Below are 25,928 nucleotides of genomic sequence, written 5' to 3' on the forward strand. Positions count from 1 at the left end.
ATTTCTGTTCGTTGGCCTTCTGTCATCTAGAAATTCTGCACGCTGAAACTTTGCTCTTGAATGAAACTGCAGAGCCCATCTGCGTATTAGCCAGAGAGGAAATACACTGAAGGGCCATGTCACCTGTGAGTCAGTCCGTGCACGATGTCTTGGTGAATCTGTTTTATGTTGTCCCGAAGACCAGAGCAGTGCCCAGTTCGTGGATCCTGCCAGGAAAACGGCACCTTAAAATAGAACCAGGTTCTGTGGAAAATCACGTATAAAATCCATTATATATTTGAAAAATGTGTTCTGAGACCTTATCACTGATGATTTCCAATTTGGGGGGTTCTGAATTTGAGTTGCTCTGAGCACATTGGCCTCATAACCGCACCGCCGATGTTTGCGTCTGCTTGAATTCACCAAAGACTTGTGTGCTTGGGAAACAGAACGGAACACCAGTGCCAAATTGTACTTAATTAGACAGACAGACCCCCCTCAGTGATGCGGAGCTCTCCTAATCATCTGTGTGATAATGGGTGCTTGAAAAGCACTTCTCCGAACACAGGTTTTGTGGAGCCGCCCACAGTTGACAGAAAGCAGAATTGGGGCGCCTGGGTGACCCAGTCAGTTGAGTGTTTGACTCTTGATTTCGGCTCAGGTCATGATCCCACAGTCGTGAGATCGAGCCCCACGTCAGGGTCTTTACTGAGCGAGGAATCTGCTTGGGATTCTTTCTCTCTCTCTCTCTCCCTCTCCCTCTCTCTCGCTCTCTCGCTCTCTCTCCCTCTCTCCCTCTCTCCCTCTCTCCCTCTCCCCTTCTCCCCCTCCCCCCTTCTCTCTCTGCCCCTCCCGCGCTTGCTCTCTCCCCCTCTCTCTGTTTCTCTCAAAATAAATAAATAAACATTAAAACAAAGAGATTTAATCGAATCAGAGTGATGGTGTTTTGTGCGCCACGGGAGATGAGCTTCGAGATGGAGTGTTTTTTGTGTCTCGTCGGCTGCTGCCGCCCCGGGGCCTCGTGTGAACTCCCCATACTTTAGCATTTCTGACTTGCAGAATTTTATAAAGAGCCAGTCACCCAGGATGAGCCACTGTTCACTCTAGCCATTCACCTGAGAAGACGCTTAGTGGATGCCTGTTTTCTGCTAAGAAAGGAAGAGACTGGGCTTATGAAGTAAATGTGCAGTGTTTCCTTGGCGAGAAAAAATTAGTGAACTTCATCTGGGTATCGTACTGCTTAAAAATTCTTTCAGTTAAAAAATACAGTGATTGAGGTAATCCAGCGTTGTCTTACTAGAAAAAGAAAACAATTTGTATCTGTCTACAAAACACGTGATACCTTCTGCCTCAGTTAAATGTGCAAATTGTCTAAATTTTAAGATCCTCTAGACCCAGCAGCTAAAGCATAAATCCTGCTTTCAGCATACTTGACAGGGACCACGGAGTTAATGAAGATAAAAATGAGAACATCCTCAGTGAAATAGGTTTGTTCAAATGATCTCTGGGCCACTGAGCTTCCATTTCATGTTGGAGGCAGGGATTTGGCATCGAGGGGGAGGGGGAGGAGCAGAGAGCAGGATCCTAGGTGAACAGGCTGAGACATTAGAGTTCCTTCCGCCTGAGAGAGTGGCGTCTCCTCCACGGTGACCTGTCAGCCCGTCGGCTTTCCCGCGGAGCTGCAGTTTTAACAGGCCGGGGAGAGAGTTAGGGGCCCGATCAGGGGAAGAAGCCCGTTTTATACCCCATTTTCGGTGTGCATTCTTATCCTTAGGCGTAGCTCATGGGGAACACGACAGGCATCTGGCCAGCTAGTTGTCACCTTCTCGAGGTGACGCGGGCATTCATAGAAGGTGGCACGTGTTGGTGGGAAGGGCCCGGGAAGATGTGATTCGGAATCACGTTGCTCGGTGGGATGTAATTGTCCTATTTGGCTTTTATTTTTACAAGATGGCATTTTATTAGATTGCAGACCTCCAGGCCATTGGCTGCCGCCGCACGGACATCGTGTCTGAGGCTGAGGGCAGTCCTCCCCTGGCACGGGAGCGAGACCAGCCCCAGAGCCCTTGCCGGTCAGCCGCTCCTGTGTCTGTAGCGGAGAAGGGTCGGGACCCGTGCGGTGGGCAGGGGCGGCAGGTGCGAGTTGGAAGTGTTTTCTGGAGATGTGCCTGCAGTGGATTGTATTCAGCTGGAGTTCAGCGTGTGCTGGGAAAGCTTTGGGAGGTGAGCGAGGCTGACAGGGAAAGACCGTTATGCCGGCGACCAGGACACACACGAGCCGTCTCTGCTCTCCTCTCCTCCTCCCTGCTGCGGCCGCGGCCCAGAGGGCCCCTGTGCTCTCGAATGAGATGGCATTTCCTCCTGAGTCAGCCGAGCAGCCGGGCTTCCCTGAGTGCAGTCAACAGAAACCCGCTCTGATTCACTTAAACAAGAAAAGGGTTTGTTTTTGCTTTTGTTTGCTTTCTAATAATGCCAGACACTCACACACGCAAAGGTAGAGCTGATCGGCCAGGAGGGACAAACACCAGGGCGCCCCCAGGAGTGTCCAGAATAGGATGAGGGTCCTCTGGGGACCTTCTGGCCCAGATGCTTCAGCGCCCCCCGCCTTCCATCCCGCAGCCTAGGCGAGCACTCTGGCCAGGCTCGCCTGTCCCTCTCCGAGGTGGGAGCGAAACTGGGCCGTGCAGCCGCACGGAGCTTCGTGGGGCGGAGGCGATGGGTCCTGGGGCCAGGGGCGTCACAGGTGAGAAAGCCGGGGGCCGGGCCACACAGCCGGGACACCGCTCCTGCGTCTCCGGGTGCCTTTCTCCTTCTGTCACTTGTAGCGCCTGACGGTGGCAGGGAGGGTTGGACCACCAGGCACTCAGCTGGTCATTTCTTCCTACCGGGTTTTTATTCTGTACTTTGATACATGCATGTTAACATATAGGCAAATTGTAAAGCAGGGGGCCAGCCCACGAGCTCCCCGAGCCCCCCAGTGTGTCCCTCCCCAGACCCTGCCTCTCCCCCAAGAGTCCCTGCCATCCTGTGCTCCTCCTCGTCTCTGCCTTGTTAACTCCGGTTTACCATGTGGACATGCGTTCCCGGATAATGTGCAAATCAGTTTTGCTCAAGCGTTCCGAACTTTATAAAAATAGTGCCATGCTGTGTGTGTTGTCTCTTTCCTTCCTTTCCCGTGTGTGCGCGCGTGCGTGCGCGTGTGGTCTCTGCGAGGTGTCCGTGATGGTGGTTGGATCTGGTAGTTTGATCGTCTTCCCTGTTAGGTAACAGTCCCTTCTGTGACTGCGTACACTTCATTCTTCCTCTCTGTGCCTGTTCGGTTGTTTCCAGCGGTGCTTTCTAGATAGTGGTCCCTGAGCATTGTAAACGTGGACGCTGGGCCCAAGCCCTGGAGCCAGCGCTGGCCTCTGTCTGGAGGAGGAAGGGGAGCACTGCGAGCGGTAGAGCAGACCGCTCGGGGCCACGTGAGTTACAGGACGTGGGGGCACGCGCCCCGCCGGCGTCCACGGGGCCCAGAGGCAGCTCCAGTTAAACGGCCTCTCTTCCACGAGCCGCGTGTCATGCCGAGCTTGTGCGGTCTCTTCTGGTTTGGGGGGGTGAGGGCCAGGGCAGGTGGCGATGTTTTTGTGCACACCCATGGGAAAACAGCATAAAGCCATTGAACTCCAGAGTGTTCTGTGAGCAGAAGGCAGGTGCCTGGTCCCATTGGCGTTTTCCCCTTCACCAAGCGTTCGCACAGAGACCTGTACCTGGGAGCCACAGCCCGCATCACGGTTCCTCACAGTCTAGAAGGGGAAAAGAGAAACGGACAGAGAAACAATCAAGGCGATTGGGGTCAATTTGGCTCAGCAAAAGTGAAACCAGCCTTTCTGTGTTGGAGGCATCAGGGTCCAGAGCCCGTCAGGAATGTTGGGAGCGGTCACCTTCCAGCCCACTTCCCTGCTTCCACTGGAAGCAGGTGCGCATACCCTGTTCACACGTGTGGACCCGGTGCGGGCATAGCAGGGGTGCTGGAGGAGGGAAGGGAGCCGGGTAGGCTGCTTGGAAGTGTATGCTGAATAGATACATGAGTGGCCAGTAAGAAAGCAACTTTCTTTTCCGTATGTATCAGTTCGTCTATATCTGCTGCAGGGGGGACCCGCTCGCTACTCGAGGGAGAAGCCGTGAGCATTGGTACCAGTTTGACTCCAATTATTATCTTAACTTCTGGCGTCTCCGTGAGCCTTAGGTAATCGACTGTATCCCGTAAATGCCAAGTCCTAGCTGATGGGAAATATAAACGCTCAGCCTCTTACGTAACCTTTAAATATGCTGTGGCTGGCTCTCTGCTCCGTTGGGGGTAGGGGGGCTGTGGTGGTGTTGTGGAAGTTCATAACTCAGGATACAATAAATCCTGTTTCCGCTCTTTGAAGGGATGAGCTCAGCCATCCAAAAATAAATCTAGCTCTGTTGATATTTAGTTGCAGTTAATCTACCACCTAACATCCCATTATTAATTTTCTTTAAACAGTCAAAATATTGTAAGAGCTTAACTGAGTCAGAGACTAGAACAAGCAGCTGGCTTCTCTTGGCATTTAAGATATTAATCTACAGTTTTTGACGGATCCGCTAGGTATACAAACGAAAAGAAGAAAAAGACGAATGAAGAAAAAGACCATGATATTTGAAATATACCTTGATTATTTTGTAAGTTACGCTTTAGTTACAGTGTGTGACTTACAAGAGATAAAACTCCTCTGTCAGTCTAAGTACACATTTTAATTAACCTTTAATTTTTTAACATATCATGCCTTGCATCGGGACAACACACCTTTTTTAAACCATTCAGACGCTGTGCCATCTTGCTCTGTCAGAAGCTCTTGTGCCGGGAAAGACTGTTGGACAGCTAACCTGCTTCCCTCCTGGGCTTTGACGTCTCCACTGGGCTCAGTGGTTCTCAGACTTTTGTAGGCCCAGGAATCACCGCGTAGTTTGTGGGAAATACACCTCCCTGGCGGACAGCACAGAGGGTCGGATTCTGCAGCTCCAGGATAGAGCCCAAGAGCCGCATTTCACAGGTGCCCACCCGAGGCTCGGTAATCTGTGCAGCACGTTTTGAGACACAACATTAAACCCATGGAGCCCTTGGGGTTCCAGCTTTGGCATCACAGTCTTGCGCGAGCCAGGTTGCTAACGCATTCATTCGCTTACTCAGTAACTGCTCAGAGCACCAGGAGGGACAGCCATGGTCCTGGGTGCTGTTCAGCATCCACCCAAGTGCCTGCGCTCATGGAGCCTGTGTTGTAGGACGGAGAGCGGACGGGCCCCCTGCCAGTTGTTGCGTAATACGGTGGCAGATGGCGATCAGGCCAAGGGGGAAAGAAGCAGGACAGGGCTGGAGGGAGGGGGCCATGGGGACGAGGACAGGGGCCAGGGAAGCCCTCCCTGCGGGAGGTGGGGTAACGTGTGAGCGGGGCCCGGCAGAGGCAGCGCAGGGACAGAGGACCCTAGCTGGACGACGTGGGTGTGTTCAGATAAAACCACGGAGGCAGGAAGGCCCGGGTGCTGGGAGCCGGCAGAGGAGGCCAGACCGCAGCAGCGGCAGACAGACTCCGACTATGGGGAGGGCTGGGATTTTTTAAGTTTTATCTTAACGTTAGGGGCACAGGACTGGATCGGTCACGATCCTTGATTCACGGCACACTGTCATCGTTGATCCAGGCATGGCCCCTCCGTGCTTCTTCAGTAGGAGAGGGAACGTGTGTGAGCCTGCCCCCCACTCCCCCAGTCAGTACACCCCGCGAGCACCTCCTCCCGCCCTGCCTCTGCCCTGCAAGGGACTCTCATCTCTCCCCTGTTTACTGTTCTCTTCCCCGGCTTTTACAGGGAGGCGTTAACGTGTATCTATGTATCTTAAATAATATACTCTTTAATTTCGCCTGTTGGGCTTAATTATTCTTAAAAGATATCATGCGTTGTCTTCAGGGACTTAATTTTTTCACTCAACTTTTTTTTAAACTTAATTTCATTCAAATTATTGGTTTAGCTGTAGCTTATTCATTTGGCTAATATGGAATATTCCATTATATGACAATATACTAATTTAATTATCCATTTTTCCATCAGCGGCCGTTGATTTGCTTCCGGCTTCTGTGTTTGTGCCACGAACAGTCTGCTCTACACTTCTCGCTCGTGTTCCTGGGGACCCACGGGCGCACGTTTCCCCGGAGCCACTCCTGGGAGCAGAATGTTCGGTTTGGCGCAGTGGTTCTCAGCCAGGGTGCTTTTTGCCTCCCAGGGGACATTTGGCAAAGTCCAGGAACATTTTTAATGGTCACAGCTTCGGGGGCCGGGTGTGCCCAGCCCCACATGTAAGCGCCAAAGAGGAGAAAGCCTGGTTTCCGGGGTGCGGATGTGTGACCCATGAGAACAGCAGCGTGCTTTCCTAAGTGGTTGCACTAATTTACACCGCACCGGGCGTTCCGAAGTAGCAAAACGGGCTTTCCCAGACATCTGAGGACTTAGATGATGACTTTGCTTGGCCTGAGAGACGTCTGAGACCATCCGGAGTTAAAGTTGGTGATGCGACCGCGCTTGCTTTGGGAAACTCTACCCGTATTTTAACATTTTTGCCACAGCATAGAAATGATTGGAATTCTGTAACTGCTTTTTTTTTTTTTTTGTAAAAATGCCATTTTCTAAGACTTATAAGAAAAATCTGTTTTTATAGTTTTGTCTCATTTTGGGCACATCAAAATTGCTTTACCAAACCTGTTTACAAAAGACATTTGCTTCCAAAAATCAGAGCCGTTCTTTATGGCAGCAGGTCTCAAATTATGGTTGGGCAACAAGGGCCCTAGGACCCTTTCAGAAGGCCCACAGGGCCAAACTGCTTTTATGGCGGTGCCGAGACATCGCGCACCTTTTTTACTCATTTATTCAGACGTTCACGGTGGACTTTTCCAGAACCTCTACAACATAAGATGATGTTCGCTCTGGTAGTCTTTATGTTTTTTGTATGAACTTTGTAATGTTTACTTATTTATTTTGAGAGAGAGAGAGAGATGGTGAGCAGGGGAGGGGCAGAGAGAGAGGGAGACAGAGTCCCAAGCAGATTCTCCGCGGTCAGCATGGAGCCCGACGCGGCGCTCGAGCTCCCAAACCGCAGGCTCGCGGCCCGGGCCAGAGTCCAGAACGGACGTTAACCGACTGCCCCGGCCTGCCCCGGCTCCGGTAGTCTGGGAACATCTGTTTTCTCTTTAACATGGTAAACGCTGGTAACTGTAGCCCACAGAAGCCGAAGCTCCTTGTGTCCTCCATAGTTTTCAAGAACGTGGGGAGAGGTCCTGGGACCAGAACGCGTGAGAGCTGCTGCTTGGGGCGTGTCCGCTTATTAAGCACACTCAAAACAGTGTCTCAAACTAAATTTCAGGAAGGTGGATCCAGAAGTGTTTGGTGCGATGGCAGTGAAACGAATGGAAGCTTGTTGGAGATAGAAAGCTTTGAGGATTAACAGAAAGCAGCAAAAAGCACCAGGCAAAGGCGCGCGCACGGGACCTTCGACAGGACACCCAGTCCTGTTTCTCCGACAAAGTCCCGGCGGGAACAACGGGGAGGCTGGGGTGCTCGAGAGGCTCAGCAGCCGTGTGTAGAACGTGGGCCCTGTGCGGGCCCTGCTGTGAACAAACCAGCCGTGAGACACTGTTTGAAGCCAGCCGCACGATCCGAAGACGGTCTAAATTTCAAATGATGCCAAGGAACGCGGGGTGGCTTTGTTAGGTGTGAGAAGGCCCTCGCGGTCGGGCCCCAGACGGCGTGTGTTAGGGGCGGCTGCTGCAGTGCTGGAGCCGACGCGGCGGGACCCACGCGGCATGCCTTCAAGTGGTGCCGCCGAGAAAGAGGAGGGACCCGCCACGCAGGAGTGGCAGAGTCCTGGCCGTTCCTTGAGTTGGGTGATTATTAAGCAAGCCCCCTTGGTGCCTGAACACGGGCGCCGTCCGGCCATCGAAGCGCAAGTCTCTCCACAGCTTCTCCAAAACCCAAACCAATTCCACCCCGAATTGTGTGCAGTGAACACAGCCAGAAGACCAGGAATGCCGGCCCTCCAAGTTATGTGCGATTAAAAAGAGAGAAAATGCAAACAGATCCTGGCATGCGGTCACTCACATACTCATGGTCACCTTTGCTGAAGGGAAGACGACTCGCACGGGAGAAGACGTAGTGTGTGGTTGCATATAGGACATTGTAGGGCAGGCCAAGACCAAGGTGGCAGAATCAGACGAGCGTGTGCCCTGGGGGTGGGGCAGGCGTTGACTGCGCAGGGCATGAAGGGACGTTCGGGGTGGTGCAGGTGTCCTGCGTTCTGATAGAGATGTTTGCACTTTTCAAAACCTGGCGAATGATACACTGAAGATGTATGCATCTTATTACAGGCAAATTTTACCTCAAAATTTTTATTATTATATTTTTAACATTTGTTTGCTTATGTATCTTGAGAGCGAGAACATGAGAGGGAAGGGGCAGAGAGAGAATCCCAAGCATGCTCTGTGCCATCCACGCAGAGCCCACTGCAGGGCTCGAACCCACAAACCGGGAGATCATGACCTGAGCCAAAATCAAAAGTCAGACACTTAACTGACTGAGCCACCCAGGTGCCCCTCAAGAAAATTCTTCTGAATAAATGTTAAGCCCTACTTAGGGATACCCTTGCCTAAGTGGTTAGGGTTGAAGTTCCTAATGACCGGTTTTCACAGGCTTCGAGCAAATAAGATGGGTAAGTGGAGAGACGGCTGGGTGCGTGGTGGGGCGAGTAGAACAGAATGATAATCGTCGCGGTGCCCTGCCCATGGGAATGTGGATGTCCACTCCGCAGTTCTTTTGGCTATTTAGATATTTGAACTTTTTCGTAATAAAATGTTCAATGCCTCAACTGAAGACATGCCCTCCCCCACCTCCCCACCAAGGAAACAAACGCCACAAACAGAAGAAAACCGCCTAACACGGCACCCCGGCGGGTTCTACTGCCCTCAAGCATTCGGGGAGACTTTCTTGAAAGTCCTTGAAGCAGAAATTAAGAACAAAAATGAAATGAAAAGCATATGAAGAAATGAAAAGGATTTATTATACTCTGAGAAACTTGGAAGAAAATGATAAAACTGTCTTAGAAATTAAGAACAAATTTCAAGATACTCAAATGAAATTTGCTAGAGAACATTGAAGAAAGTTGGGGAAACCGAGAAAATGAAAATCAGACCAGTAGAAAGGGTCAGAGGGAAAGCGGCTGAAGTCAGACACAGGCAAAGAAGAGACAACATGTACATAATTAGAGTCTGGGGAGAAGAGAAACAAAAGAATGCGACAAATTGTCTTAATATGTAAGGCTGGTAGAAAAATGTTCTGACTTGTAAAGAAGGGCTGAATCTGCACATTGAGAGGGCTCTCTGGACACTTGGGGAAATTGACCGGCAACAGTCAAGTCTAAGAAACATTCTAGGAATGCTATCAGACTTCAAAGAGAGAGAAAAAACCTCAAAGCTTCCAAGCAAAAAAAAATCCAATGACTTACAAGGCAAAAGAATTAGATTGGCGTCAGATGTCTCAGAAACAAAACATAAAACAAGGCAGTGATGGAGTGGCATTTTCAAAGGAAGCGTGAATCAAGGATATATGTGTCTTCTAAGTAGTGAGGCCGGGAAGAAGCATGTTAAACATATGAGAATTCTGCACCTGTCAGCCCATCCCGTGGAATCTACCGGAAGGTGAGCTGCATCCAACCAAGAGGCTCGCTGGGGAGCCTGAGCCAAAGGACCACCACCAGTGAGCATGTGCTGTGTTCAGTTGTCGATGCAGGGCTGTATTTGTGTGTGTGATAGACGAACATGAAAGGACCCCATTAAAAATTGACAAACGAGATACTAAAACGCTGTCTAACAAAATGGCAGCGTACGGGCATTAAAATGGATAAGTACAAAGGTAAGAGTACAGAACTATAAGCCATTCTGAATACAGTCAGTCAGTCAGTAACTGAGTGAGCAAACAGAACATCCCTCAAAGAAAGAAGCATTGAGGATCTAGCACCCGTGGCAGCTCTTCAGTTATGTGGCCAAGTTGAGACCACATGTATCAGTCATCTCAGTAAATGTGAGTGAATTTAATGCAGTCATTAAAAGAGTTTTTCCTTCGGTTGATATTAAAGTTCATATGGAAAAGAAACATGTAAAAAAGGGTAGGAAAACACCCAAAAAAGAACTTGTGTGTTGGGCATTGAAACATCCTCTAAAGCTTCTATAACTGAAACTGTATGGTATTGGCTTATAGGTAGACAGACAAGCTAGTAGAATAAAACAGGCTGGAGCGCCTGGGGGGGCCCAGTCGGCTGAGCGTCTGAGTTCGGCTCAGGTCATGATCTCCCAGCCTGTGAGTTCGAGCCCCGCGTTGGGCTCTGTGCTGACAGCTCAGAGCCTGGAGCCCCCTTCGGATTCTGTGTTTCCCTCTCTCTCGCTGCCCCTCTCCCACTCATGCTCGGTCTCTCAAAAATAAATCAGCATTAAAAAAATTTTTTTTAAAGAATGAAATAGGCTAGAAGCAGACCCAAGTACATATGAAGATTTAGTAAATTTAGTATATGATGAAGGTAGCATCTCAACTTCATCGGGCCTTGTTCGTAAAAAGGGAGACACCTGTGGGTGGCCAAAAGGCAGCTGATAGTCTGGGGGGAAATATTTGCAACATATATCACAGATACAGAGCTAATATCCCTAAGATCTTTTTTTTAAGTTTATTTATTTATTTTGAGAGAGAGCATGCACATGAGCAGGGGAAAGGACAGAGGGAAAGAGCATCCTAAGCAGGGTCCATGCTGTCAGCATGAGGCTCGATGTGGGGCTTGAACTCAAGAACTGTAAGATCATGACCTGGGCCCAAATCAAGAGTCAGACACTTAACCAACAGAGCCACCCAGGTATTCCTCAAAGGTCCTTATTTAAATCTTAAAGGGAAAAAGAAAAAAAATGGGATAGAAAATAAAGGGAAGAAACAGACAATTCATTCTCCCTCCCCCAAGGATTTAAAAATGGTACTTAAACGTATGAAGACGTGTCCAACCTGACCTGTAATTCAAGACCTGCGAATCAGGACCCGCTCGGAAGCACCACGTCTCACTTCCGGATCTGCAACAGGTAAAGTGTAACCACGCATTCTGTTCGCGGGCCCGGAGGGAAACCCACCCCATCGCACCTGCTGGCGGGAGCCTGGCGTGGCGCAGCCCTCTGGGGGGCACTTCGGCAAGGTCTCAGGAAGCTGTGTGTGCACGCACCTTCTGACCCAACGGCACTGCCGCGGGAGTTGACCCGGGACACTCACCTCCCAGAGAATGAGCACACGTGTCCAGAGGTGTCTTAATTGTAGCCTGTTTATAATCGCAAAATACTGGAAAAACGTGGGCGGAGGAGGGTGGCTGAATCAGCTGTGAGAGGGCCACACGGTGGAGCCGCGCCACTTCTGTCTCGTCTTTGAGAAAGAGCAAGGAAGGCCTCTGCGGCTCCTCCGGTGTGATCTCCAGGAGAAAAAAAGCAAAGCGTGAGAGCATTGTTCATATGCCTCCTTTCTTGTGAGGAGGGAGAGCTAACAGAGTACCCGCCATCGGCTCGTCTCGAAGCGGGACACACAGGAAGGCCGGACCTACAGCAAGAAAGGGGGGAGAGGGAGGTGGCGGGGTGTGCGTGGGCACAGGTGACCTGGCTCTGGGGACACCTTTCGTGTGGTTTTTGACTTTTAGAACCACATCAGTGCTTCACGTAATAAATAAGTAAGCACTTGTGGTAAGTATGCGTTACTCTAGGGCTCAGATTTATAAAAGAAGCACTGTCCTTTCTGGGGTAGAACTCAGTGGGTACAGAGAGGCCATCCTAATACTAGGTATTTCCTAGGTAAATTTCCTTGTTGCGTAGGCGCGTTCTCTGTGCCAGGCCCGAGCTCCCTTCCTTCCACACACCGCCTCACACAGCTCTGGTCGGGACCCCGGAAGCTGGGTGGCTCACGGCACACAGATGAAAGAGAACCCCAGATCTTAAGCGGCAGAACGAGGTAGGACCCCAGTCCGTCTGACTCAAGAGTTCAGACTTTCATTCATCTTTGAGAAGTTCCCTGAAGCCGCCCCAAACAACACGACCGTGCTGCTCCTGGCCACTCCGGGGACACTTACCTTGCAGTCCCCGGGCCCCCCTGGCCGCCAGAGATGCACTGGGGACTCAGCGCCCCAGGACCGGGAAAACTACCCTGGGACGTAGGGAGGGGGCGTGGCCTTGGTGATTTTTCGGGGCCGACTTGGTTTCTTAGGCGCAGTGTGTGTAGGGCTTCTGCTAACTAGGCTTGGTTTTGGCTCCGAAAGCCTGGGACCTTAAGTTCTGCGTAGGCATCGTCTTCCGTTGGAACATACACGTGTCGTTTTGCGGGAGCTCCCTGTCCTGTCCTGTCTCGTCTGCTGTAATAAATCAGCTGTTGCTGAAACTGCAGGGGTCCTAACCTTGGTCCATGATGCCCTGGGAGGGGATGGCGAGGCTTCCAGAAATCTCTGCAGTTTTTTGCGTGTAGCTGCCCTTGCTGAGAGAGAGGGACAGCGGCTTCCATTAGAAAGGGCTCCGGGGCCCCTGGTGGCTCAGTTGGTTGAGTGTCATGGCTCGTGAGTTCGAGCCCCGCATCGGGCTCACTGATGTCAGCCTGAAGCCCGCTTCAGACCCTCTTCTCCCACCCTCTCTTCGCCTGCCCTGCTGGCGCGCTCTCAAAAATAAATAAACGTTTAAAAAAAGAAAGAAAGAAATGGCGCGGGGTGCCCAAGGAAGGCTAATTACCCTGGTCTCAGAGCCCCGCTAGAGCTCGGAGGCCTTTTTCTCCAGGCCGCCTGGCCACCTGCTGATTCAGCTTCTCCATACTCTCGTTTTATAGTCAGTGTCCTAACATTCGTACTTCACTTCCAGGTGAGTTTCCGGTAGCTCCCAGGCTCCCGTGCAGCACTGCAGGTACTGCTGTGAGGGGGGCGGGCCGTGTAAAGGAAGCAGACGGATCTGATGCTCTCGGGCCCCAGAGCGGAGCCACTTAAAAGAAATACTTGGGCATTTAAATCTGGTTTTCGGTTTTCTGACAACTAAATCTTTAAAAACGGTTTTGTTTTGTTTTTTTTAGTTACTTGGTTTTTATTTTTTGACACAAGTATGTTTTTTAAGAACTAATTTCAAGGAGCAGTTTGTGCCATTTTCTCCCTCCCTCCCCTTCTTTCTTTCTCTCTTCTTGTTTGCAAATACCATTTACTAGATGTATGTTCCACCTCTAGTTTCTTTAGCTATTAATTCAACGTAGTTGTTCCCAGAGGCAGGGGTGTGCTCACATCTTTCATTTGAATGGGTGTGTAGTGTGGTAGTTTCCCAAGGATCCCCTAAAAATACTTAGTCTAAATTAGTGAAAGCCCAGTGAGGCAGCCTAGAACCGCACCCCAAAATGACTGTGCCAGTAGTCTGCCATTTCTTAGGGTACCCTGTAAAGCCCCTAATTCAAATGGACAGCTTCCTCCCCTCAACACACGTAAGTTGCATTTGTCCCCCAATATCGGGAAGCATCGGCCGTCAGTATTTCATGAGGCCGGCATTTACAGCAGCGAAGTGAAATGTGGGAGAAAGCTATTCTTCAACTCCTTTGGAGTTGGATTTTACCTTAAAAAATATTTTGAATCCGTTCTACGAACTTAATATCTGGTGCAAACAGGTGGCACTTGCCCTCGTGAGGCGGGTCTGATTCGGTTGTATGCAGTGCTGAGCGCTGAGTCTATTTTCAGGGTGCCCGACTTCCAGACTCTTGTCTTACGCTCTGCGCCCAGTGCGACAGCTCTCCGTTCCAGTGCTTGTCTTCCTTCTCGTGACAGCGCTGACGGATCCGGTCCCATGGGAACGATACCTCCAAACTGTCATCTCTAGCGGCGAGCCTCCCCCCCCACGCAGAATGCTGCCTGCACCCCTCCCGGCGTCTCCCAGCAGCCCCCCGCCCTCCCCCCTGCCCCCCGCGCTGTTGCCGGAGCTCTCGCCCAGGAGCTCTCCGGGTCTCCGTGTTTCCCGATGTTCTGCCCCAGCTCCATCTTCCACATCTGAGCCATCATTCCGAGGGGCAGGCCTCCCCATGCCCTGTTGTCTTCTTGTTGGCTTGTGGCATTTAAAGCCTGCCTCCCTCCATAGGGAAGTTCGTGTGGTCTCTGTCACCTGGCCTCAGTTTACCTTTCCGCCTCTCCTCCCGCCTCTCTCCCCTCTGCCTGGGCAGTCTCCGTGCTCCCGTGGAGGCACCGGGGGCACTTCGGATGGACGGCTCCCCCGGGTGTGGTGCTGGCCGGGGCACCGCAGTGTTCATATCCCGACCCCAAGCTGCCGAAGGCCCGAGCGCCCCTCCACTTCCTGCGACAAGCGAAAATACCGCCTCGTGGCCGGGAGCCCCTTGGGAGCCACACAGTCTCCCGCCCCTGTGCTTCTGTGTCCTGTGCCCGCCCTTCCCCTCTGCCCGTGGCCTTCTTGTCCCCCTCCTGTCTTTTCTGACAAAACTTCTGTGTGTCCTTTAAGATTGGGACCTGCTGTTACCTTCCAAGAAGCCCGCCCTCCCTTCAGGCTGAGCTGGTCCCTTCCTTTGTGCCCCTAAGCCCTGTTTGTGCCTGCAGTAAAGGAGTGTACAAGGCTTGATCCTAAATGGGTCACTTTGCTGTAAAATGTGTTTGACAGCACCTCCCACGTCATCCACCGTGGGCACGAAGCCCTTCTGGAAACCCTAACGGGGAAGTGCTGTCATCCAGCCAGTTACCTGCTAACATCGATGTGTCGCCGTCGTTATGTGGCATCACGTAGCCCTTAGTACCCGACGTGGGGAACTTTACAAAGAGGGGGCTCCCTCGGGGCTGCATAATCACCTCAGGACAAAAAGACCATGTAAATTACTATTGTCGGTCTTGTTATTAGAAGAACAACACTGATCAATAGATCCTTTGAATCCCTCGCACCTTGTCTCCTGCGTTTGTGTCTGACCAGATGGAGCCCTTTCTCTCGGCTCCCACTGCGATCGATACCGTGAAGCAGAATTGATGTCGTTCTTCCCGAATCATAATCTTTGTTTTGAAGAGTTATTAACACAGGAGCCCAGGCAACTATTTCCTTTAGACAATCGGGTTGTCCTGTTTCAGATTTATACACAGCAATTGAATCTCATTAGCCTGGATATACACTGAATGGCCCAAGCATGTAAATAATTGAAACCTTCCAGAGCTGTATTAAATCTCCAACTGCCTTTAAAAGCCGTTTATCTTGGCCTTTTACTTCGTTCCCTAATCCCAGTCTGCACCGTGGAGTTTTCCTCCAGTTCATCTCCTCCTCTCCTCCCTGCATCAAGGTAAACCAGCTGCTCGACTCCAATAAAAGTGACACAACCCATTTCCATCGGCAGTTGCCTTAGAAGATGAGCAGGAGTCTACGCTGATACGGTCTGCGGTGTTAATTACATAAATTACACGAGGTCTAATTTGAGAATTGGCGGAACAGATCTCCTGTGTGTAGTTAATGGAGCCGTGGCCGTGGCCGTGACCGTCCACCCAGCTCGTGGCAGCCTGCGGTGCGAGGATGCAGGCTCTGCGCCCTTGCCGGACCGCTGCTGGCCATGTGACCTGGCACTGTCACCTGGAGACCCTTCTGACACGTACCCTGTAAACCGGGCGCCCAGAGTGCTCGCCCGCGGGGCTGCTGCGAGGCCCTCCCGGCTCAGCGGGCAGCGCGCCCAGGGCCGGGCGGGGGTGGCTGCCGGCGTGTCTGCTGGACGAGCGGTGAAGGTCACGGGGTTTTGTAGGTAGTTGTGACCTAACTACCCTGAGGACTGTTGATCACAGACTCTCTGAATCAGAAAATTCCTTTGTTCCCGTTCAAAAATTCTTAGTAGGGGCGCCTGGGTGGCTCAGTCGGCTGGGCCTCCGACTTCAGCTCAGGTCAGATCTCACGTTCATGGGTTCGAGCCCCGCGTCAGGCTCTGTGCTTGACAGCTAGCTCAGAACCTGGAGCCTGCTTCTGGTTCTGTGTCTCCTCCTCTCTCTGCCTCTCCCCCTCTCATGCTCTGTCTCTCTCTCTATCAAAAATAAATAAAACATTTAAAAAACATTTTTTAAAAATCCTTAGTAATGATGTGGGGACCTTAAAACATGAAATGAAAACCCTCCCTTTTCCTTTCCCCCCATCTTTGCATTCTGGTTTCGTGAAAGTCACATGGTGATGGGCTTCGTGGCTGCTTTCAGGGTGGCTGCCTGGTGACCGTGCTTGTTTTGCGGGGCGGCCATGTCCCGGCAGCTCCTTCGCCTGCAGAGCGGGGACCGCAGAGGGGGCGCCCGGTGGGTTTCACCTTTCGTAGGAGCAGCTGCTGTCTGCTCAGACTCTCCCTGCTTTCCCTGCTTGTCAGTCCTCAGTCTTTACAGATTCCTCTTCCTCTTCCATCCGTGTCCCCGGGCTCAGGTCTCGGGTCTAGTCCCTCCTCCGTCTCCTCGCACCATCCGTATGAGTTCATCCGTCCCACGGTTGTAGAGATGGCCTGTGAGGCAGTGACGCTCAAGTTTACACCATCAGTCCGGCCTTTCCCTGGGTTTCAGCCCCAGACCCCCGCACCTGCCTGTTGCCATCCCCATGGATTTCCACACTTGCTGCTGAGCAGGGGCCCCTGCCTCAGTCAGTGCCATGCCCCTCCCTCCTCTTGCCCAGCCTAGAGTCTTAGAGCTGCCCCTTGCCTCCTCTTTCTCACCTGGGTTATCGCAGCCCCAGCTGGCCTGTGTGCCTCTCCCCCGACACCTCTGTAATCTGTACCCACTGCAGCTCGACCGCTAGTTTGGAAGCGTCTCTCCCCTGCCCCGAAGACTGCCAGCTTCCCATTGCACGTAGACGCCTCTTCGCCGTGATCGCTAAGGCCCACCATAGAGCACCCCTTCTCCCGTGTTACCTCAGACCGCCTCCTACCACCTGCCCCCGACTCATCCCACTGCAGACACACTGGCCTTCTCACGGCTCCTAGAGCACATCAGGCCTGCCCCAGCCCCAGGGCCTTTGCACCAAGTGTGCCGTCCGCCTCTGGCTCTCTCCTTCACTTCCTGAAAGTTTCTAGGTCTTCCCCGATCACACTATTTTAAAATAGTACCCTACCCACCTCCGGCCACTCTGTCCCTGCCTCTGCTTTATTTTCCTTCATAGCATTTTCACATAGGGCATGGTTGGGATTTGTTTACTACCCTATTGTCAATCTCCACCCACTGGAATGCAAGCTCTGTGAAGGCAGAGACCTTGTTTTGGTCCCCACTAGATCTCAGTGCCTAGCACATGCCCGGCACACGTGGAATGCCCAGCTAAGCATTTATGAACTGCACGAATGTGCTCGGTTGCACACACACCGGCCCTCTGAGATGGGCACTGGAACGAAAGGCAAAATAAAGTGCCAGAGGCGCGGAGCCACAGGTGGCCAAGCTGAGGCTCAGCCTCGTCCATTTGGCTCCGAAGCGCTTGTTCTTTCTGATAACCTGCACAGCCTCTCACTTCTGGATGCTTCTGAGCCACTCCCGACTCTCTAGAATGTTACTGTGCTTTCGAACCCTTGCCGTCTTGATTTTGTCCCCACTGTCATCAAACACTCCTTGAGTGCCTGGTTTCCGCAGAGCCCGTGCCGGTCACGGAAGACAAGAGGAGGCTCGGGGCCCGGTCCCCGCCTTTCCAGCCTCTTTGCACAAACCCCTCACTGGACTGTGGGTTCTTCCAGAAAAACATAAAGTCACCAAATGCCTTCTTGTTCTGACTCGAATTTCCCAGGCTTAGAACTGTGCCTCGCACAGAGGGAGCCGTTCACAGCTGTCGGACGAATGGCCGAAAGCAAGGAGCTAGGAGCATTCAGGCTCTTTTTTTTTTTTAATTTGGCAAGACGGACTGAGCGCTGCCCGTGTGAGGTGCCTCATCAATATTCAGAGAACTCTGGGGTCCCTGTTGCCTGTTGGAAGTGTCCCATTCACCCCAGAGCTAATAGGGGTGAAGCGGGGTTGGGCATCCATTTAGAGGGAGTTCGGTGGGGCTCACACCTTGAGAAACCCACTCCCTGCTGCCTCGTGAAGAGACAGACTGCAGGACAGACAGCACAGCCGGACCATCAAGGAAGGGGTGAGGTTTGGGGGGTGAGGTTTGGGTGAGCCGACAGGAGAGCTCTCCACGCAGGGAGAACTGAAAACCAGATGTGAGGCTGGGCTGAGGACCCCCGCCCCCCCACCGTGAGGACGGGTCACACTCCCCGTGCCTCCCAGATGCTCCTCGGTGTGGCCCTTCAGTCTAGGAATGCTGAGTGATGTGATTTTTCCCACCAAGCCCTCAATGCACGGGGGCAGTGCTGCCATTTCGTAGATAAGAACACGGAGACCCAGAAGGTTAAATAACTTGTTCAAGGTCACGTTAAGTGGTGGAGCCGGGGTTTGAACCAAGATGCAGGAAGCTTCGAGGTCCTGATCTTCCTGTCACTCTCCTCTCCTGTCCATGAAAAGGTCCCAGGGATTCAAAGAAATGTAAGAAGTTCCCCGTCCATGCAGGTGACTGGCAGAAATAACTTGAAGTGAGTCAAGTTTTCTTTAAAGCTTCTTAAAAGAATGGCAGTCCTGACAACATTTAATTTGGGTAGGAAATGCTTTCTGAACATTCTCCTGACTTTCCTGCTTCTATTTTCTTCTTCCACACAGGCTTTATCAAATGATTGTTTTGTTGATAAATTTAGTGTGCAGTTGGGACTGATCTGTAGATGGCACCTGCCCTCACAGGGAGAGAGGATTTTATAGTTTCCATTCATTCTCATTAAAACCGGAACATTTGCATCTTAACTTTTACATCTTGTTCCAGGAATTTTAAGCAGTCTGATTGTATGGAAGTGGGTCGTATTAATTGCAAATGGGCCAGACATCTGTTCACTAACAGAGAATGATTTTTTTTTAGCTCTATTTTGTTTTTATATATGATCTACCAGAGCGATTAAGTGAGGGCTGTCGGTGATGCTGTTTGAAGACTAGGATTTTCAGAGACTTACAGTGTAACCATAAAAATAAATTTCAGAGTGAATCTTTGCAAGTTCTTGAGCTGGGAGTAATTAAATGTGTTAGGGTTGATGGATTTTTACCCACAGTCTATCCGGGAGCCGTTTTCTATCCTTGGAGGTTCTGTTGGTCTGCGGCTCGTCTTGGGAGCCCAGCTCCGGGGAGGGGGTCCAGGCTCTGGGGCGCCAGGGTGGGGGGGGCAGCAGCGTTGTCTTGTGTCTGCCTGCAGGCAGCGAATGAGGAAAGACGTGTATCTCGGTGGATTTAGGCTGCTGGCGGCCGGTTCAATAGGCAGGTTGTTTCCTGCCAGGGATGTAACCGTGTTTCCTGAAGTGGAATTCTTGGAACACTAACTCTTAAGGAAATTGAAAGGTGCCATAAGTTTAGGAAGTACTAACTGGTTACACAAAGGTAGAAAGAAGGTTCCTTTTGTTAACTTTCAAAATACAAGTTACTTTACCAGCACAAATGGGTTTATTCAGGAAGAGCGGAGAATTGCAATTCAGGACGTGCGAGCTGGGGCAAAGCCACCGGCAAGTCCAACAAAGGATGGAGAGTAGCGTTATCTTATGAGAAGGAGGAGGCCGCCGGGAGGGGCCATCCTGAACTGGAGTCCACCGGAGACCAGCAGGAGTCCAGGGGGATGGCGGGGTCTCACTGGCCGTGCCACTGGGGTAGGAGATCCAGCGCCCGTCCTTCCTGCGGGGCCTGTGAGCACGACGCCCTCCTGTCGGGGAGGCCTCTGCTGGGCTCTCTAGTGGCCGAGTCTCCCTGTGACTGATGCTGAGCAGCACGCTCTCCCTTCTGGCCACACGAGTCTGCTTTCACGCTTTCCCTTGATTCATTTCACACTTTATTGCAGTCCTTTTCAGAACATTTAATATGCCTGCACGCACCATGAATCTTCCAAGAGGAGGAGAAGGTACACACGGTTACCCCAACATGTTTGACTGCGGACTCCTTTCCATGGCATGCACTTTAGGAAATGTTGTCACGATGAACTTCCGCGTGCTTCTTCCTCCCGGAGGACCTGAGGAAGGTCCCGAGGACCTCCTCGTGGACGCTGGCTCGCCGCGCTGTGATGTGCGGTGTCGCTTCCGCAGGGGGATCGCCACAGCCATGTTGCCACTCCGGACCTTTCAGGGCCTGGCTTTTCTCAGAGTTGTGGGTCCCCCCTGGTGGCAGTGGGGAAGCCTGGGGCTCTGCCCCCACACCTCTCTGTATCTGGCAAGGAAGAGAGGGCGATGCGTGGCTCAGCATCAGTGATCAGGAAGGACAACGCCGGTAAAAGACACAAAGAATTCTGGAATGAGTGACATTTTTCCTAGTGTCCTGACCCTGCCCCCGCGCCTGCGACCGAGAGGGCTTCAAGTCCCTGTTTGTGGTCTGATAAGCCGTCAGGTGCCCTGAGGCCTCTGCAGAAAAGAGCTGATGTTGATGGACCGCCCCGTTCTGTTTCCGGTTAGGCGCCAACCTCGCGTAACCTTCCCCGCCTTCCGAGGTCGAGAGCTCAAGCACAGTCACTTCTCTTTCTGCAAATAACAGAGACGCCCGGCGCGCTGCCTTGCCACACAGCGAGCGTTCCCGGGCGCCACTGTTCTAGGAGCGGGAATGGGCTTAGCCAAGTGATCCAAACCCTTCCTTCATCTCTCTTGGACCCGGTGACAGAAAGCCGACGAATGTAAGAGGTGATGCCTGCGACCGTGGAACCGGGCAAAGCTCGTTGACTCACAAGGGGGTGAGGCTGCCGTTCGAGCCTACGGCCTTGACCTGCTTAGCTCCCGGCATCCTGCCCTTCCTGCCATGACGTTTCCCCCTCGCGCCCCGCCTGCTGCGGAACAGGGCTCGGCACCCACAGGAAGGACCACCTGCTCACCCTTAATACGGGGAAATCATGTAGAACACTTAATTTGTGTTGACTCTTTATTGGTGCACTATTGCAATTAAGTTAGATTAATGAAAGGTAAATTCCAGTCTATACATGAAAAAAATCTCTTGTAAAGATCCTAATTAGTGTGTGTGTTTGTTTAGCCTCTCATGGTTTAATTGCACCCCGTCCTGCTATTTACAAACAGGCGTCATTAAAGAATAATGAACGTGTGGGGAGCTGTGGCACTCGCAGCGGATGAGGGAGCCGCAGGTTGGCGGGGACGGACGGGAAGTTGCCGGTTTGCGTTGCTTCGAAGGGGAGGCCGGGGTGGCCCTGGTGCGAGGCGGCTGCCTTGTCCTTTGGCCGCGGAGGGCACTGCTCCTGGTTTGTTCTGCGGCGTCCCCTGCACAGGCAGCGTCTTGTGACCTCAGCCGGCGGTGCTCAGACTCTTTTCTCGGCCCGCCGCGCAGGGCGCCTGCGCCTCAGACCGGCGAGGGTTCCCCAGGGCGCCACAAGAGCCCAAAAACCCCCAAACGTGGGATGTTCCGTATGGATCGCAGCGCCAGTCCCTTCTGTGGCCTTTTTTTTCACGGACAAATGTCCAGTCAGTTGACAAATCGGTTTGTACCTCACTGGCACCCCAATAACTTATTTCAGTTTTATGTAATTTGTAGTCGTTCCTTGTGTGGAGGTGGGATCATGTTTATTCTTTTCCAACCTGGCTTAAGGGTGAAAACCTGAGATCACAGACAGGACAGCGGTGCGGCAGAAGGAAAAGGGAACCCTCCCCCCACCCCTCCCCACCCCCGCCGAGAGCCTGAAATAACACTACATTTTGTTGGTTCTTCCAAGACTCTCTAATTCGGGACATAAAATAAATGTTTCTCATTACTAAGAAGCAGTGCAGGGTAGAGGCGGTAAATGTGAGGAGGAGGAATGGTGTGGAGTCCGGATCGCCTTATGCTTGCAGGAGTAACGCTTCTAAATGCCAGTGCCTCGGTTTCCCCTCACGCTACGGCCCTCCTGGCGCACGGTGCTGTGAGTGTGCTCTGCGTGCATGCAGACTGGTGCTCTTCCCACTCGAGTAACGCCTGAGATTTCTCTAGGGATTTTGGGTGAGTTGAAGTCCAGCGCTTTATTTATTTTAAATTGAGTTGTAGGAATTCACAGTTCTCACTACATTTTCTGTTTTTCTTCAAACAAACTACAGTTTAATTTTAAGCTACCCTGAATAGAGCCCCTCCCCCTCCCCCGCCCCACGAGGGAAGTTTGCCGGCGGCCGGCCCCGCGTGCAGGGAAGGGCGCGGGGAAGGGCAGAGACGCCGCACGAGCAAACACAGGGCCAGGCGGGCTCGTGTGGCTCTTTGTCGTCGTTAACTCGCAACTGTTCCATTCGCAGCCCTCAGGACTGTGGGGCATGTTTTCCCATTCATATTAATTGGATTTTAAAGTGACCTTGTCCCAGTATTGATCTGAATTAAAATTTTCTACATCAAGGTCAAGTTTGCACACATCCTACAGTCGAAATATTAAAAAGCCAAGTACGGCCTAACAGGGTATGGACAGAGAAGGGGAGATGAAATGGGGCCAAGTTTGCCACAGAGGGCACCGGGGACACCATCCTAACGCTGGTGACAAGCGGCAGATCTGTCCAGGTCCACCTTCACCGGGACTTGAATCTGCCTCATCAAAGGGACAGTCCTGTATCCGTTTCCAGGCCTGCCTCCCGGGGAAGAGCACCCCTGAGCACTTGAGCCCCATCATGCCGCCCGGGTGCGTGGGTTATGACATTTCGGCTCCCGCCAGTTTACATGGGCCTCCTTGAAGACCAGAAACTCCTCTGCTCATTCATGAACTTGAGCTCTGAATCCTAATCTCCAGACTGCCCTTCTAACATCTCTCCATTCAGATGTTTTAGAAGCACTTTAAATGTGACCAAAAAGAAGTGGCTTTCCCCTCTTCTTGCTCATTTCATCTCAATACATAGCAAAACTGTCACCTGCTGCTCCAGCCAGAACCTGGCCGCTGCCTCAGCTTCCAGCCCTCCCCCACCCCGGTTCCCACCCCGCTCCCCGTCTCCAGACTTGGGGTCAGCTGTGCCCTAACTCCATCAGCTTCTCGCCATCTCTGCTGGCGTCGCCTTCGCTCACAGTCCTGCGTTCCTTCTCTTGATCTTCCGTGAAGCCAGGGGGGCATTTTGTAAAAGCCCGCGGCACACCTGTCATTCCTCCGCCAAAACGCTGCCGTGGCTCCCCGTTCCTCCCGACTCACAGCAAGCTCCTCAGCAGAGCCTCAGGCTCCTCGGGCAGCCTGGCCTGCCCCTGCCCAGCTCAGGCCCCCTTGTCACCCACCCCGCCGCTCCCAGGACACTCGGACGCCCCCCACTCGGGCCTTCGCACAGGCTTCCCCAGCCCAGCTGCTGCGCCCCGGCCCTGACACGGACCAGCTTGGTTTCTGGCGAACTTGACCACCCCCTTGTCTTTGTCGCCCCGTGTGAGGAAATGGTCTCACTGTCCATCCAGACCTGCCCCTGCGAAGAATGTCCACTCATGACACGTTGTGTCATCCGCTCCGTCTCTAGACCTTAGAACAACATGTCGCACATAGTGGGTGTGGTTGAATGAGTTTTTGAGTGAACGGAAAGATCTGGTGTAAATGTCCCTTTTTTTGACACCTAGATGTTACCTGAATAATCTCTGTGAGCTGCCCACCTCTTCTTCATTTCCTTCAAAACTTTCCTTATATACTAACAGGTTGCCCCTCGGCTCTGTGAGCTTGGTTCTTCTCTCGGTGGACGTGCGGCCTAGCCTGCACGCAGTGCGTATTTGACAAAGGACCGTTGGACGGGAGGAAGGGGCGAGCAAGGCATTTGTGATCCACGGCAGCTCTGGGCGGCAGTGTGCGTCTGTCTGTCCCTCTGCCCCTTCCTTCCTCACCCCTCCCCCTTGCCTCCCTTCCCACACGGCCTCCTCCTCCCTCCACTGCTGTCGCCTCTTCCCACTCGGCTGTGCGTTCTGCAGCCCATCCTCTGGAAGGAAGCAGTTTCATTGGCCTGGCCAGGCTGGGCACAGCTTCCCTTCCAGGCCACCGTACGGGGTCCCCCTTGGACAGGTTCTGCTGCTGCCCTCCCCCCAGCCCCCAGCGCAAAAAGCAGGTAGGCTGAGAGGCAGAAACGAAGCGGGGGGGCAGGGGGCGCCTCCCTACCGGCACTTCCAGTACAGAGTACGAGGATTCTCCTTCACATCTGGTAGGAGCAACTCGCCATTGTCCGTACATTCCAGAACACGGTGGTCAGCCTTTCCTTTCGGCAGCTGAGCTGACCCCCACTGCAGACGCACGAATCTTTCTGGAACTGCGGTGCCCAGTTCTCATGCTGGCCATGTGTCAGTGCTGCGCCCTTCATGTTAGGACATAGTCGAAAGTAGATTTTAGAAATTAAAGTGAGTTAAGTTTTATTTTGTGGATTCGGGGAACTTCTCGTAACACTGCAGAGGAGGCCCACAGGTAGCTGGGAACCCACGTCAGGACAGACCGTCCGCCTCCGTTCACTCTGTCTTTTGACCTCATGTGTGAATTTTTGTTGTCAGTTTGGGGGGGATGCGGAGGGCTCAGGGGCAGGAAGGTCATGAGGAGATGTGCAGTTAGCCTGTGGAAGAAGTTCTTTCCACGTGCGCCGTGTGCCCTGGCGCAGTCCCCTCTGTGCAGGGCGGGGGTTCAGGAGGGTCAGGTGCCCGCACTGCTAACATGGGTGCTCTCAGCAGAGGAGTCACATTCCGTTATCAGCAGTGTAAGCCACCAGCGCAAACTACACCTCTTCCTCATAGGCAGGTGTTTTGTAATGATTACAAACAGTTGCCACCACGTAACAAGGGCCAGTGGTGACCCCCCCCCCCCACACCCGACAGCGCTAGCTGTCCTGTCCTCAGACAGGCTCCGCCTTAGAGACGACACAGCCACAGCCCCGCTGGGCCAGTTTTCCCAGGGCCACCTGCTCTGCAGAGGCAGAGGCAGAATTTGAACTTGGGTCTCTGGGCTCCAGAGCCCTGGCCCCGGCAGCATGCTGCTCCCCCCCTGACGGCCGCTGGAGCACCTGCTGCATACCGACCCCAGTGCTGAGCACTGTGCTGTCTGGGGGACCTGCCTCTCACGGCAGCCTTATCCTGGGCGCTCAGTGAGAAAGGGGGGCTTACGAGGCCAAGGAACTTGTCCCAGATCACGCAGCCAGGAAGGGGCAGCGCTAAGGTCTAAACTCAGGTCTCTGCTTCTCCCAGAGTTCATAAACGGAACTCCCACGCCCTTGGCCTGGCCAGCAAGTTGGTTTTCTGACTTGCTGGTAGAATCCGAAGTCAGCTTATTTGCCTTGTTTTTCCTGGGACTTTGGACAACTCCCAGCTTGGACTCCGAGGACTCTGTTTCCAGTGTGGGCTGTACCTGGGGACTACTTTCCACTTTCATTTTTCCTTCTATTGCATGTTATTGTGTTGCCTCGATCATCGGAGGTATAATTGATCCGTCCCGTTGAGCAGAGTGAGTGACCGTCAGCGTGGCAAACATCCATCTTCTTTCTGACGCCCTTACCTGGACCCCTCAGTTTCCACGTCACAAAGCCCATTCTCTTTCTACGATTCTGTGACTGTCCAGCTCAATGTGGTGCCGGGCCCCCGTCTCCAGGCCGCTGTCAGTTATCTCCTGCGCCTCAGCTTTGGCGGAGTTTCAGCCTTGCAGGGCTGGTCTGTCTCCACTTGCTCTTAGCCATAGCCAGTTTTAGCATTTTCCTAGAAGGAAGCAACAGCCACTTTCCCTCTGTTCCTCCTAGTTCCCAGCCCTGCCTGCTGCCGCGGCTTCTGGAAGCTTGCTGTTGGGAGAATAGCTCACCCGACGTGAGTGTCAGGACCATACATTCCTGGCAACTATGCAGAAGTCAGAGCGCTAAGTTTTGTTTAAAAGCCGCTAAGTTTAGAGGAAATAAGTGCTTCCGTAGGGTCTTCTAGATGG

The 25,928-nt window shown here is 52.6% G+C and overlaps 1 protein-coding gene across 3 annotated transcripts in view; it reads left to right on the top strand.

The window, feature by feature from the left end:
* MED27 (mediator complex subunit 27) overlaps positions 1–25,928 on the top strand; it is a 216,660-nt gene that overhangs the window by 122,382 nt on the left and 68,350 nt on the right. The gene's annotated exons all lie outside the window — the stretch shown is intronic.

This window comes from Suricata suricatta, chromosome 13 (assembly GCF_006229205.1).
Source record: "Suricata suricatta isolate VVHF042 chromosome 13, meerkat_22Aug2017_6uvM2_HiC, whole genome shotgun sequence".
NCBI lineage: Eukaryota > Metazoa > Chordata > Mammalia > Carnivora > Herpestidae > Suricata > Suricata suricatta.